This window comes from Venturia canescens, chromosome 7 (assembly GCF_019457755.1).
Source record: "Venturia canescens isolate UGA chromosome 7, ASM1945775v1, whole genome shotgun sequence".
NCBI classification, from domain to species: Eukaryota; Metazoa; Arthropoda; class Insecta; order Hymenoptera; family Ichneumonidae; genus Venturia; species Venturia canescens.
In genome coordinates, this window is record NC_057427.1 from 20,370,100 (window position 1) to 20,384,263 (window position 14,164).

Sequence of the window (14,164 nt, forward strand, 5' to 3'; positions counted from 1 at the left end):
ACTGTCAAATTTTCAAATTAATCTTTCGTGAGAAAGTTTTAACTGTCAAATTTTCAAATTCATCTTTATTGAAAAAGTTTCAATTGTCAAATTTTCGAATCTATCTTTCGTTAAAAAGTTTCAATCGTCAAATTCTCAAATTCATCTTTCGTGAGAAAGTTTCAATTGTCAAATTCTCAAATTTATCTTTCGTGAGAAAGTTTCAACTGTCAAATTTTCACATTCATCTTTTGTGAAAAAGTTTCAACTGGCAAATTTTCAAATCTATTTTTCGTGAGAAAGGTTCAATAGTCAAATTTTCAAATCTATTTTTTGTGAAAAAATTCCAATTGTCAAATTTTTAAATCTATTTTTCGTGAGAAAGTTGTAACTGTCAGATTCTCAAATTCATCTTTCGTGAGAAAGTTTCAGCTGGCAAATTTTCAAATTCATCTTTGGTGAGAAAGTTTCAGTTGTCATATTTTCAAATTTATCTTGCGTGAAAAAGTTTCAATGGTCAAATTTTCAAATCTATTTTTCGTGAGAAAGGTTCACTTGTCAAATTTTCAAATTTATCTTTCGTGAAAAAGTTTCAATTGTCAAATTCTCAAATTCATCTTTCGTGAGAAAGTTTTAATTGTCAAATTTTCAAATTCATCTTTTGCGAAAAAATTTCAATTGTCACATTTTCAAATCTATTTTTTGTGAGAAAGTTCCAATGGTCAAATTTTTAAATGTATTTTTCGTGAGAAAGTTGTAACTGTCAGATTCTCAAATTCATCTGTCGTAAGAAAGTTTCGACTCTCAAATTTTCAAATTTATCTTTCTTGAGAAAGTTTTAATGGTCAAATTCTCAAATTTATTTTTCGTGAGAAAGTTTCCACGGTCAAATTTTCTAATCTATCTTTCATGAAAAAGTTTTAACGGTCAAATTTTCAAATCTATTTTTCGTGAGAAAGTTCCGATTGCCAAAATGTCAAATTCATCTTTCGCGAGAAAGTTTCAACTGTCAAATTTTCAAATTCATCTTTCGTGAGAAAGTTTTAACTGTCAAATTTTCAAATTCATCTTTATTGAAAAAGTTTCAATTGTCAAATTTTCGAATCTATCTTTCGTTACAAAGTTGCAATCGTCAAATTCTTAACTTCATTTTTCGTGAGAATGTTTCAATTGTCAAATTCTTAAATTTATCTGTCGTGAAAACGTTTTAATTGTAAAACTCTCACATTCATCTTTCGTGAAAAAGTTTCAATTGTAAAATTTTCAAATCTATCTTTCGTGAAAAAGTTTCAATTGTCAAATTCTCAAATTCATCTTTCGTGAGAAATTTTCAACCGTCAAAATTTCTAATACATCTTTCGTGAGAAAGTTTTAATTGTCAAATTTTCAAATTCATCCTTATTGAAAAAGTTTCAATTGTCAAATTTTCAAATCAATTTTTCGTGAGAAATTTCCAATGGTCAAATTCTCGAATTTATCTTTCGTGAAAACGTTTTAACTGTCAAATTCTCACATTCATCTTTCGTGAAAAAATTTCAATTGTGAAATTTTCAAATCTATCTTTCGTGAAAATGTTTCAATTGTCAAATTCTCAATTTTATCTGTCGTGAAAACGTTTCAACTGTTAAATTCTCACATTCATCCTTCGTGAAAAAGTTTCAACTGTCAAATTTTCAAATTAATCTTTCTTGAGAAAGTTTTAACTGTCAAATTTTCAAATTCATCTTTTGTGAAAAAATTTCAATTGTCACATTTTCAAATCTATTTTTTGTGAGAAAGTTCCAATGGTCAAATTTTTAAATGTATTTTTCGTGAGAAAGTTGTAACTGTCAGATTCTCAAATTCATCTGTCGTGAGAAAGTTTCAACTCTCAAATTTTCAAATTTATCTTTCTTGAGAAAGATTTAATGGTCAAATTCTCAAATTTATTTTTCGTGAGAAAGTTTCTACGGTCAAATTTTCTAATCTATCTTTCGTGAAAAAGTTTTAACGGTCAAATTTTCAAATCTATTTTTCGTGAGAAAGTTCCGATTGCCAAAATGTCAAATTCATCTTTCGCGAGAAAGTTTCAACTGTCAAATTTTCAAATTCATCTTTCGTGAGAAAGTTTTAACTGTCAGATACTCAAATTCATCATTCGTGAGAAAGTTTCACTTGTCAAATTTTCAAATTCATCTTTTGTGAAAAAGTTTCAACTGTCAAATTTTCAAATTCAACTTTCGTGAAAAAGTTTCAAGTGTCTAATTTTCAAATTCATCTTCCGTGAGAAAGTTTCAATTGTCAAATTCTCAAACTTATCTTTCGTGAGAAAGTTTCAACTGTCAAACATTCAAATCTATTTTTCGTGAGAAAGTTTCAAATGTCAAATTTTCAAATCTATTTTTCGTGAGAAAGTTCCAATTGTCAAATTCTCAAATTCATCTTTCGTGAGAAAGTTTCAAATGTGAAATTTTCAAATTCATCTTTCGTGAGAAAGTTTCAACTGTCAAATTTTCAAATTCATCTTTATTGAAAAAGTTTCAATTGTCAAATTTTCGAATCTATCTTTCGTTAAAAAGTTTCAATCGTCAAATTCTCAACTTCATTTTTCGGGAGAATGTTTCAATTGTCAAATTCTCAAATTTATCTGTCGTGAAAACGTTTTAACTGTTAAATTCTCACATTCATCCTCCGTGAAAAAGTTTCAATTGTCAAATTTTCAAATTCAACTTTCGTGAGGAAGTTTCAACTGTCAAATTTTTAAATTCATCTTTCGTGAGAAAGTTTCAATTGTCAAATTCTCAAACTTATCTTTCATGAGAAAGTTTCAACTGTCAAACTTTCAAATCTATTTTTTGTGAAAAAGTTCCAATTGTCAAATTTTTAAATCTATTTTTCGTGAGAAAGTTGTAACTGTCAGATTCTCAATTCCATCTTTGGTGAGAAAGTTTCAGCTGGCAAATTTTCAAATTCATCTTTGGTGAGAAAGTTTCAGCTGTCAAATTTTCAAATTTATCTTTCATGAGAAAGTTTCAACTGTCAAACATTCAAATCTATTTTTTGTGAAAAAGTTCCAATTATCAAATTTTTAAATCTATTTTTCGTGAGAAAGTTGTAACTGTCAGATTCTCAATTCATCTTTCGTGAGAAAGTTTCAATTGTCAAATTTTCACATTCATCTTTTGTGAAAAAGCTTCAACTGGCAAATTTTCAAATCTATTTTTTGTGAGAAAGTTCCAATGGTCAAATTTTGAAATGTATTTTTCGTAAGAAAGTTTTAACTGTCAGATTCTCAAATTCATCTTTCGTGAGAAAGTTTCAACTCTCAAATTTTCAAATTTATCTTTCTTGAGAAAGTTTTAATGGTCAAATTCTCAAATTTATTTTTCGTTAGAAAGTTTCCACTGTCAAATTTTCTAATCGATCTTTCGTGAAAAAGTTTTAACTGTCAAATTTTCAAATCTATTTTTCGTGAGAAAGTTCCAATTGTCAAATTGTCAAATTCATCTTTCGTCAGAAAGTTTTAACGGTCAAATTTTCAAATTTATCTTTATTGAAAAAGTTTCAATTGTCAAATTTTCGAATCTATCTTTATTGAAAAAGTTTCAATTGTCAAATTTTCGAATCTATCTTTCGTTACAAAGTTGCAATCGTCAAATTCTCAACTTCATTTTTCGTGAGAATGTTTCAATTGTCAAATTCTTAAATTTATCTGTCGTGAAAACGTTTTAATTGTAAAACTCTCACATTCATCTTTCGTGAAAAAGTTTCAATTGTAAAATTTTCAAATCTATCTTTCGTGAAAAAGTTTCAATTGTCAAATTCTCAAATACATCTTTCGTGAGAAATTTTCAACCGTCAAATTTCTAATACATCTTTCGTGAGAAAGTTTTAATTGTCAAATTTTCAAATTCATCCTTATTGAAAAAGTTTCAATTGTCAAATTTTCAAATCAATTTTTCGTGAGAAATTTCCAATGGTCAAATTCTCGAATTTATCTTTCGTGAAAACGTTTTAACTGTTAAATTGTCACATTCATCTTTCGTGAAAAATTTCAATTGTGAAATTTTCAAATCTATCTTTCGTGAAAATGTTTCAATTGTCAAATTCTCAATTTTATCTGTCGTGAAACCGTTTCAACTGTTAAATTCTCACATTCATCCTTCGTGAAAAAGTTTCAACTGTCAAATTTTCAAATTAATCTTTCGTGAGAAAGTTTTAACTGTCAAATTTTCAAATTCATCTTTATTGAAAAAGTTTCAATTGTCAAATTTTCGAATCTATCTTTTCGTTAAAAAGTTTCAATCGTCAAATTCTCAAATTCATCTTTCGTGAGAAAGTTTCAATTGTCAAATTCTCAAATTTATCTTTCGTGAGAAAGTTTCAACTGTCAAATTTTCAAATCTATTTTTTGCGAAAAAGTTCCAATTGTCAAATTTTTAAATCTATTTTTCGTGAGAAAGTTGTAACTGTCAGATTCTCAAAATCATCTTTCGTGAGAAAGTTTCAGCTGGCAAATTTTCAAATTCATCTTTGGTGAGAAAGTTTCAGTTGTCATATTTTCAAATTTATCTTGCGTGAAAAAGTTTCAATGGTCAAATTTTCAAATCTATTTTTCGTGAGAAAGGTTCACTTGTAAAATTTTCAAATTTATCTTTCGTGAAAAAGTTTCAATTGTCAAATTCTCAAATTCATCTTTCGTGAGAAAGTTTTAATTGTCAAATTTTCAAATTCATCTTTTGCGAAAAAATTTCAATTGTCACATTTTCAAATCTATTTTTTGTGAGAAAGTTCCAATGGTCAAATTTTTAAATGTATTTTTCGTGAGAAAGTTGTAACTGTCAGATTCTCAAATTCATCTGTCGTAAGAAAGTTTCAACTCTCAAATTTTCAAATTTATCTTTCTTGAGAAAGTTTTAATGGTCAAATTCTCAAATTTATTTTTCGTGAGAAAGTTTCCACGGTCAAATTTTTTAATCTATCTTTCGTGAAAAAGTTTTAACCGTCAAATTTTCAAATCTATTTTTCGTGAGAAAGTTCCGATTGCCAAAATGTCAAATTCATCTTTCGCGAGAAAGTTTCAACTGTCAAATTTTCAAATTCATCTTTCGTGAGAAAGTTTTAACTGTCAGATACTCAAATTCATCATTCGTGAGAAAGTTTCACTTGTCAAATTTTCAAATTTATCTTTTGTGAAAAAGTTTCAACTGTCAAATTTTCAAATTCAACTTTCGTGAGAAAGTTTCAACCGTCTAATTTTCAAATTCATCTTTCGTGAGAAAGTTTCAATTGTCAAATTCTCAAATTTATCTTTCGTGAGAAAGTTTCAACTGTCAAATTTTCACATTCATCTTTTGTGAAAAAGTTTCAACTGGCAAATTTTCAAATCTATTTTTCGTGAGAAAGGTTCAATAGTCAAATTTTCAAATCTATTTTTTGTGAAAAAGTTCCAATTGTCAAATTTTTAAATCTATTTTTCGTGAGAAAGTTGTAACTGTCAGATTCTCAAATTCATCTTTCGTGAGAAAGTTTCAGCTGGCAAATTTTCAAATTCATCTTTGGTGAGAAAGTTTCAGTTGTCATATTTTCAAATTTATCTTGCGTGAAAAAGTTCGAATGGTCAAATTTTCAAATCTATTTTTCGTGAGAAAGGTTCACTTGTCAAATTTTCAAATTTATCTTTCGTGAAAAAGTTTCAATTGTCAAATTCTCAATTTTATCTGTCGTGAAAACGTTTCAACTGTTAAATTCTCACATTCATCCTTCGTGAAAAAGTTTCAACCGTCAAATTTTCAAATTAATCTTTCGTGAAAAAGTTTTAACTGTCAAATTTTCAAATTCATCTTTATTGAAAAAGTTTCAATTGTCAAATTTTCGAATCTATCTTTCGTTAAAAAGTTTCAATCCTCAAATTCTCAACTTCATTTTTCGGGAGAATGTTTCAATTGTCAAATTCTCAAATTTATCTGTCGTGAAAACGTTTTAACTGTTAAATTCTCACATTCATCCTTCGTGAAAAAGTTTCAATTGTCAAATTTTCAAATTCATCTTTTGTGAAAAAGTTTCAACTCTCAAATTTTCAAATTTATCTTTATTGAGACAGTATTAATGGTCAAAATTCTCAAATTTATTTTTCGTGAGAAAGTTTCAACCGTCTAATTTTTAAATTCATCTTTCGTGAGAAAGTTTCAATTGTCAAATTCTCAAATTTATCGTTCGTGAAAAAGGTTCAACTGTTAAATACTCAAATTCATCTTTCGTGAAATCGTTTCAATTGTCAAATTTTCAAATCTATTTTTCGTGAGAAAGTTTCAAATGTCAAACTTTCAAATCTATTTTTTGTGAAAAAGTTCCAATTGTCAAATTTTTAAATCTATTTTTCGTGAGAAAGTTGTAACTGTCAGATTCTCAAATTCATCTTTCGTGAGAAAGTTTCAATTGTCAAATTTTCAAATTCATCTTTTGTGAAAAAGTTTCAACTCTCAAATTTTCAAATTTATCTTTATTGAGACAGTTTTAATGGTCAAAATTCTCAAATTTATTTTTCGTGAGAAAGTTTCAACCGTCTAATTTTTAAATTCATTTTTCGTGAGAAAGTTTCAATTGTCAAATTCTCAAATTTATCTTTCGTGAAAAAGGTTCAACTGTTAAATACTCAAATTCATCTTTCGTGAAATCGTTTCAATTGTCAAATTTTCAAATCTATTTTTCGTGAGAAACTTTCAACTGTCAAACTTTCAAATCTATTTTTCGTGAGAAAGGTTTAATAGTCAAATTTTCAAATCTATCTTTCGTGAAAAAGTTTCAATTGTCAAATTCTCAAATTCATCTTTCGTGAGAAAGTTTTAATTGGCAAATTTTCAAATTCATCTTTTCTTAAAAAATTTCAATCGTCAAATTTTCAAATTTATCTTTTGTGAGAAAGTTTCAACTGTCAAATTTTCAAATCTATTTTTTGTGAGAAAGTTCCAATGATCAAATTTTAAAATGTATTTATCGTGAGAAAGTTTTAACTGTCAGATTCTCAACTTCATCTTTCATGAGAAAGTTTCAACTCTCAAATTTTCAAATTTATCTTTCTTGAGAAAGTTTTAATGGTCAAATTCTCAAATTTATCTTTCGTGAAAAAGGTTCAATTGTAAAATTTTCAAATCTATTTTTCGTGAGAAAATTTCAACTGTCAAATTTTCAAATCTATTTTTCGTGAGAAAGGTTCACTTGCCAAATTTTCAAATTCATCTTTATTGAAAAAGTTTCAATTGTCAAATTTTCGAATCGATCTTTCGTTACAAAGTTACAATCGTCAAATTCTCAACTTCATTTTTCGTGAGAATGTTTCAATTGTCAAAATTTTAAATTTATCTGTCGTGAACACGTTTTAACTGTAAAATTCTCACATTCATCTTTCGTGAAAAAGTTTCAATTGTAAAAATTTCAAATCTATCTTTCGTGAAAAAGTTTCAATTGTCAAATTCTCAAATTCATCTTTCGTGAGGAAGTTTCAACTGTCAAATTTTCAAATTCATCTTTCGTGAGAAAGTTTTGACTGTCCATTTTTCAAATTCATCTTTCGTGAGAAAGTTTCAGTTGTCAAATTCTCAAATTTATCTTTCGTCAAAAAATTTCAACTGTTAAATGCTCAATTTCATCTTTCGTGAAAACGTTTCAATTGTTAAATTTTCAAATCTATTTTTCGTGAGAAAATTTGAACTGTCAAATTTTCAAATACATCTTTCGTCAAAAAATTTTAACTGTTTAATGCTCAAATTCATCTCTCGTGAAAAGTTTAATTGTCAAATTTTCAAATCTATTTTTCGTGAGAAAGTTTCCACTGTCAAATTTTCTAATCTCACTTTCGTGAAAAAGTTTTAACCTTCAAATTTTCAAATCTATTTTTCGTGAGAAAGTTCCAATTGTCAAATTGTCAAATTCATCTTTCGTGAGAAAATTTCAACTGTCAAATTTTCAAATTAATCTTTCGTGAGAAAGTTTTAACTGTCAAATTTTCAAATTCATCTTTATTGAAAAAGTTTCAAATGTCAAATTTTCGAATCTATCTTTCGTTAAAAAGTTTCAATCGTCAAATTCTCAACTTCATTTTTCGGGAGAATGTTTCAATTGTCAAATTCTTAAATTTATCTGTCGTGAAAACGTTTTAACTGTTAAATTCTCACATTCATCCTCCGTGAAAAGGTTTCAATTGTCAAATTTCCAAATTCATATTTTGTGAAAAAGTTTCAACTGTCAAATTTTCAAATTCAACTTTCGTGAGAAAGTTTCAACCGTCTAATTTTCAAATTCATCTTTCGTGAGAAAGTTTCAATTGTCAAATTCTCAAATTTATCTTTCGTGAGAAAGTTTCAACTGTCAAATTTTCACATTCATCTTTTGTGAAAAAGTTTCAACTGGCAAATTTTCAAATCTATTTTTCGTGAGAAAGGTTCAATAGTCAAATTTTCAAATCTATTTTTTGTGAAAAAGTTCCAATTGTCAAATTTTTAAATCTATTTTTCGTGAGAAAGTTGTAACTGTCAGATTCTCAAATTCATCTTTCGTGAGAAAGATTCAGCTGGCAAATTTTCAAATTCATCTTTGGTGAGAAAGTTTCAGTTGTCATATTTTCAAATTTATCTTGCGTGAAAAAGTTTCAATGGTCAAATTTTCAAATCTATTTTTCGTGAGAAAGGTTCACTTGTCAAATTTTCAAATTTATCTTTCGTGAAAAAGTTTCAATTGTCAAAATCTCAAATTCATCTTTCGTGAGAAAGTTTTATTTGTCAAATTTTCAAATTCATCTTTTGTGAAAAAATTTCAATTGTCACATTTTCAAATCTATTTTTTGTGAGAAAGTTCCAATGGTCAAATTTTTAAATGTATTTTTCGTGAGAAAGTTGTAACTGTCAGATTCTCAAATTCATCTGTCGTGAGAAAGTTTCAACTCTCAAATTTTCAAATTTATCTTTCTTGAGAAAGATTTAATGGTCAAATTCTCAAATTTATTTTTCGTGAGAAAGTTTCCACGGTCAAATTTTCTAATCTATCTTTCGTGAAAAAGTTTTAACGGTCAAATTTTCAAATCTATTTTTCGTGAGCAAGTTCCGATTGCCAAAATGTCAAATTCATCTTTCGCGAGAAAGTTTCAACTGTCAAATTTTCAAATTCATCTTTCGTGAGAAAGTTTTAACTGTCAGATACTCAAATTCATCATTCGTGAGAAAGTTTCACTTGTCAAATTTTCAAATTCATCTTTTGTGAAAAAGTTTCAACTGCCAAATTTTCAAATTCAACTTTCGTGAAAAAGTTTCAACTGTCTAATTTTCAAATTCATCCTCCGTGAGAAAGTTTCAATTGTCAAATTCTCAAACTTATGTTTCGTGAGAAAGTTTCAACTGTCAAACATTCAAATCTATTTTTCGTGAGAAAGTTTCAAATGTCAAATTTTCAAACTCATCTTTCGTGAAAAAGTTTTAACTGTTAAGTTCTCAAATTCATCTGTCGTGAAAAAGTTTCAATTGTCAAATTTTCAAATCTATTTTTCGTGAGAAAGTTCCAATTGTCAAATTCTCAAATTCATCTTTCGTGAGAAAGTTTCAAGTGTGAAATTTTCAAATTCATCTTTCGTGAGAAAGTTTCAACTGTCAAATTTTCAAATTCATCTTTATTGAAAAAGTTTCAATTGTCAAATTTTCGAATCTATCTTTCGTTAAAAAGTTTCAATCGTCAAATTCTCAACTTCATTTTTCGGGAGAATGTTTCAATTGTCAAATTCTCAAATTTATCTGTCGTGAAAACGTTTTAACTGTTAAATTCTCACATTCATCCTCCGTGAAACAGTTTCAATTGTCAAATTTTCAAATTCATCTTTTGTGAAAGAGTTTCAAATGTCAAATTTTCAAATTCATCTTTATTGAAAAAGTTTCAATTGTCAAATTTTCAAATCTATCTTTCGTGAAAAAGTTTCAATTGTCAAATTCTCAAATTCATCTTTCGTGAGGAAGTTTCAACTGTCAAATTTTCAAATTCATCTTTCGTGAGAAAGTTTCACCTGTCAAATTTTCAAACTGAACTTTCGTGAGAAAGTTTCAACTGACAAATTTTTAAATTCATCTTTCGTGAGAAAGTTTCAATTGTCAAATTCTCAAATTTATCTTTCATGAGAAAGTTTCAACTGTCAAACTTTCAAATCTATTTTTTGTGAAAAAGTTCCAATTGTCAAATTTTTAAATCTATTTTTCGTGAGAAAGTTGTAACTGTCAGATTCTCAATTCCATCTTTGGTGAGAAAGTTTCAGCTGGCAAATTTTCAAATTCATCTTTGGTGAGAAAGTTTCAGCTGTCAAATTTTCAAATTTATCTTTCGTGAGAAAGTTTCAACTGTCAAACATTCAAATCTATTTTTTGTGAAAAAGTTCCAATTATCAAATTTTTAAATCTATTTTTCGTGAGAAAGTTGTAACTGTCAGATTCTCAATTCATCTTTCGTGAGAAAGTTTCAATTGTCAAATTTTCACATTCATCTTTTGTGAAAAAGTTTCAACTGGCAAATTTTCAAATCTATTTTTTGTGAGAAAGTTCCAATGGTCAAATTTTGAAATGTATTTTTCGTAAGAAAGTTTTAACTGTCAGATTCTCAAATTCATCTTTCGTGAGAAAGTTTCAACTCTCAAATTTTCAAATTTATCTTTCTTGAGAAAGTTTTAATGGTCAAATTCTCAAATTTATTTTTCGTTAGAAAGTTTCCACTGTCAAATTTTCTAATCTATCTTTCGTGAAAAAGTTTTAACTGTCAAATTTTCAAATCTATTTTTCGTGAGAAAGTTCCAATTGTCAAATTGTCAAATTCATCTTTCGTGAGAAAGTTTTAACTGTCAAATTTTCGAATCTATCTTTCGTTACAAAGTTGCAATCGTCAAATTCTCAACTTCATTTTTCGTGAGAATGTTTCAATTGTCAAATTCTTAAATTTATCTGTCGTGAAAACGTTTTAATTGTAAAACTGTCACATTCATCTTTCGTGAAAAAGTTTCAATTGTAAAATTTTCAAATCTATCTTTCGTGAAAAAGTTTCAATTGTCAAATTCTCAAATTCATCTTTCGTGAGAAATTTTCAACCGTCAAAATTTCTAATACATCTTTCGTGAGAAAGTTTTAATTGTCAAATTTTTAAATTCATCCTTATTGAAAAAGTTTCAATTGTCAAATTTTCAAATCAATTTTTCGTGAGAAATTTCCAATGGTCAAATTCTCGAATTTATCTTTCGTGAAAACGTTTTAACTGTTAAATTCTCACATTCATCTTTCGTGAAAAAATTTCAATTGTGAAATTTTCAAATCTATCTTTCGTGAAAATGTTTCAATTGTCAAATTCTCAATTTTATCTGTCGTGAAAACGTTTCAACTGTTAAATTCTCACATTCATCCTTCGTGAAAAAGTTTCAACTGTCAAATTTTCAAATTAATCTTTCGTGAGAAAGTTTTAACTGTCAAATTTTCAAATTCATCTTTCGTGAGAAAGTTTCAATTGTCAAATTCTCAAATTTATCGTTCGTGAAAAAGGTTCAACTGTTAAATACTCAAATTCATCTTTCGTGAAATCGTTTCAATTGTCAAATTTTCAAATCTATTTTTCGTGAGAAAGTTTCAACTGTCAAACTTTCAAATCTATTTTTTGTGAAAAAGTTTCAATTGTCAAATTTTTAAATCTATTTTTCGTGAGAAAGTTGTAACTGTCAGATTCTCAAATTCATCTTTCGTGAGAAAGTTTCAATTGTCAAATTTTCAAATTCATCTTTTGTGAAAAAGTTTCAACTCTCAAATTTTCAAATTTATCTTTATTGAGACAGTTTTAATGGTCAAAATTCTCAAATTTATTTTTCGTGAGAAAGTTTCAATCGTCTAATTTTTAAATTCATCTTTCGTGAGAAAGTTTCAATTGTCAAATTCTCAAATTTATCTTTCGTGAAAAAGGTTCAACTTTTAAATACTCAAATTCATCTTTCGTGAAATCGTTTCAATTGTCAAACTTTCAAATCTATTTTTCGTGAGGAAGGTTCAATAGTCAAATTTTCAAATCTATTTTTCGTGAGAAAGTTCCAATTGTCAAATTGTCAAATTCATCTTTCGTGAGAAAGTTTTAACTGTCAAATTTTCAAATTCATCTTTATTGAAAAAGTTTCAATTGTCAAATTTTCGAATCTATCTTTATTGAAAAAGTTTCAATTGTCAAATTTTCGAATCTATCTTTCGTTACAAAGTTGCAATCGTCAAATTCTCAACTTCATTTTTCGTGAGAATGTTTCAATTGTCAAATTCTTAAATTTATCTGTCGTGAAAACGTTTTAATTGTAAAACTGTCACATTCATCTTTCGTGAAAAAGTTTCAATTGTAAAATTTTCAAATCTATCTTTCGTGAAAAAGTTTCAATTGTCAAATTCTCAAATTCATCTTTCGTGAGAAATTTTCAACCGTCAAAATTTCTAATACATCTTTCGTGAGAAAGTTTTAATTGTCAAATTTTCAAATTCATCCTTATTGAAAAAGTTTCAATTGTCAAATTTTCAAATCAATTTTTCGTGAGAAATTTCCAATGGTCAAATTCTCGAATTTATCTTTCGTGAAAACGTTTTAACTGTTAAATTCTCACATTCATCTTTCGTGAAAAAATTTCAATTGTGAAATTTTCAAATCTATCTTTCGTGAAAATGTTTCAATTGTCAAATTCTCAATTTTATCTGTCGTGAAAACGTTTCAACTGTTAAATTCTCACATTCATCCTTCGTGAAAAAGTTTCAACTGTCAAATTTTCAAATTAATCTTTCGTGAGAAAGTTTTAACTGTCAAATTTTCAAATTCATCTTTATTGAAAAAGTTTCAATTGTCAAATTTTCGAATCTATCTTTCGTTCAAAAGTTTCAATCGTCAAATTCTCAACTTCATTTTTCGGGAGAATGTTTCAATTGTCAAATTGTCAAATTTATCTGTCGTGAAAACGTTTTAACTGTTAAATTCTCACATTCATCCTTCGTGAAAAAGTTTCAATTGTCAAATTTTCAAATTCATCTTTTGTGAAAAAGTTTCAACTCTCAAATTTTCAAATTTATCTTTATTGAGACAGTTTTAATGGTCAAAATTCTCAAATTTATTTTTCGTGAGAAAGTTTCAACCGTCTAATTTTTAAATTCATCTTTCGTGAGAAAGTTTCAATTGTCAAATTCTCAAATTTATCGTTCGTGAAAAAGGTTCAACTGTTAAATACTCAAATTCATCTTTCGTGAAATCGTTTCAATTGTCAAATTTTCAAATCTATTTTTCGTGAGAAAGTTTCAACTGTCAAACTTTCAAATCTATTTTTTGTGAAAAAGTTTCAATTGTCAAATTTTTAAATCTATTTTTCGTGAGAAAGTTGTAACTGTCAGATTCTCAAATTCATCTTTCGTGAGAAAGTTTCAATTGTCAAATTTTCAAATTCATCTTTTGTGAAAAAGTTTCAACTCTCAAATTTTCAAATTTATCTTTATTGAGACAGTTTTAATGGTCAAAATTCTCAAATTTATTTTTCGTGAGAAAGTTTCAATCGTCTAATTTTTAAATTCATCTTTCGTGAGAAAGTTTCAATTGTCAAATTCTCAAATTTATCTTTCGTGAAAAAGGTTCAACTTTTAAATACTCAAATTCATCTTTCGTGAAATCGTTTCAATTGTCAAATTTTCAAATCTATTTTTCGTGAGAAAGTTTCAACTGTCAAACTTTCAAATCTATTTTTCGTGAGGAAGGTTCAATAGTCAAATTTTCAAATCTATCTTTCGTGAAAAAGTTTCAATTGTCAAATTCTCAAATTCATCTTTCGTGAGAAAGTTTTAATTGGCAAATTTTCAAATTCATCTTTTCTTAAAAAATTTCAATCGTCAAATTTTCAAATTTATCTTTCGTGAGAAAGTTCCAACTGTCAAATTTTCAAATCTATTTTTTGTGAGAAAGTTCCAATGATCAAATTTTAAAATGTATTTATCGTGAGAAAGTTTTAACTGTCAGATTCTCAACTTCATCTTTCATGAGAAAGTTTCAACTCTCAAATTTTCAAATTTATCTTTCTTGAGAAAGTTTTAATGGTCAAATTCTCAAATTTATTTTTCGTGAGAAAGTTTCCACTGTCAAATTTTCTAATCGATCTTTCGTGAAAAAGTTTTAACTCTCAAATTTTCAAATC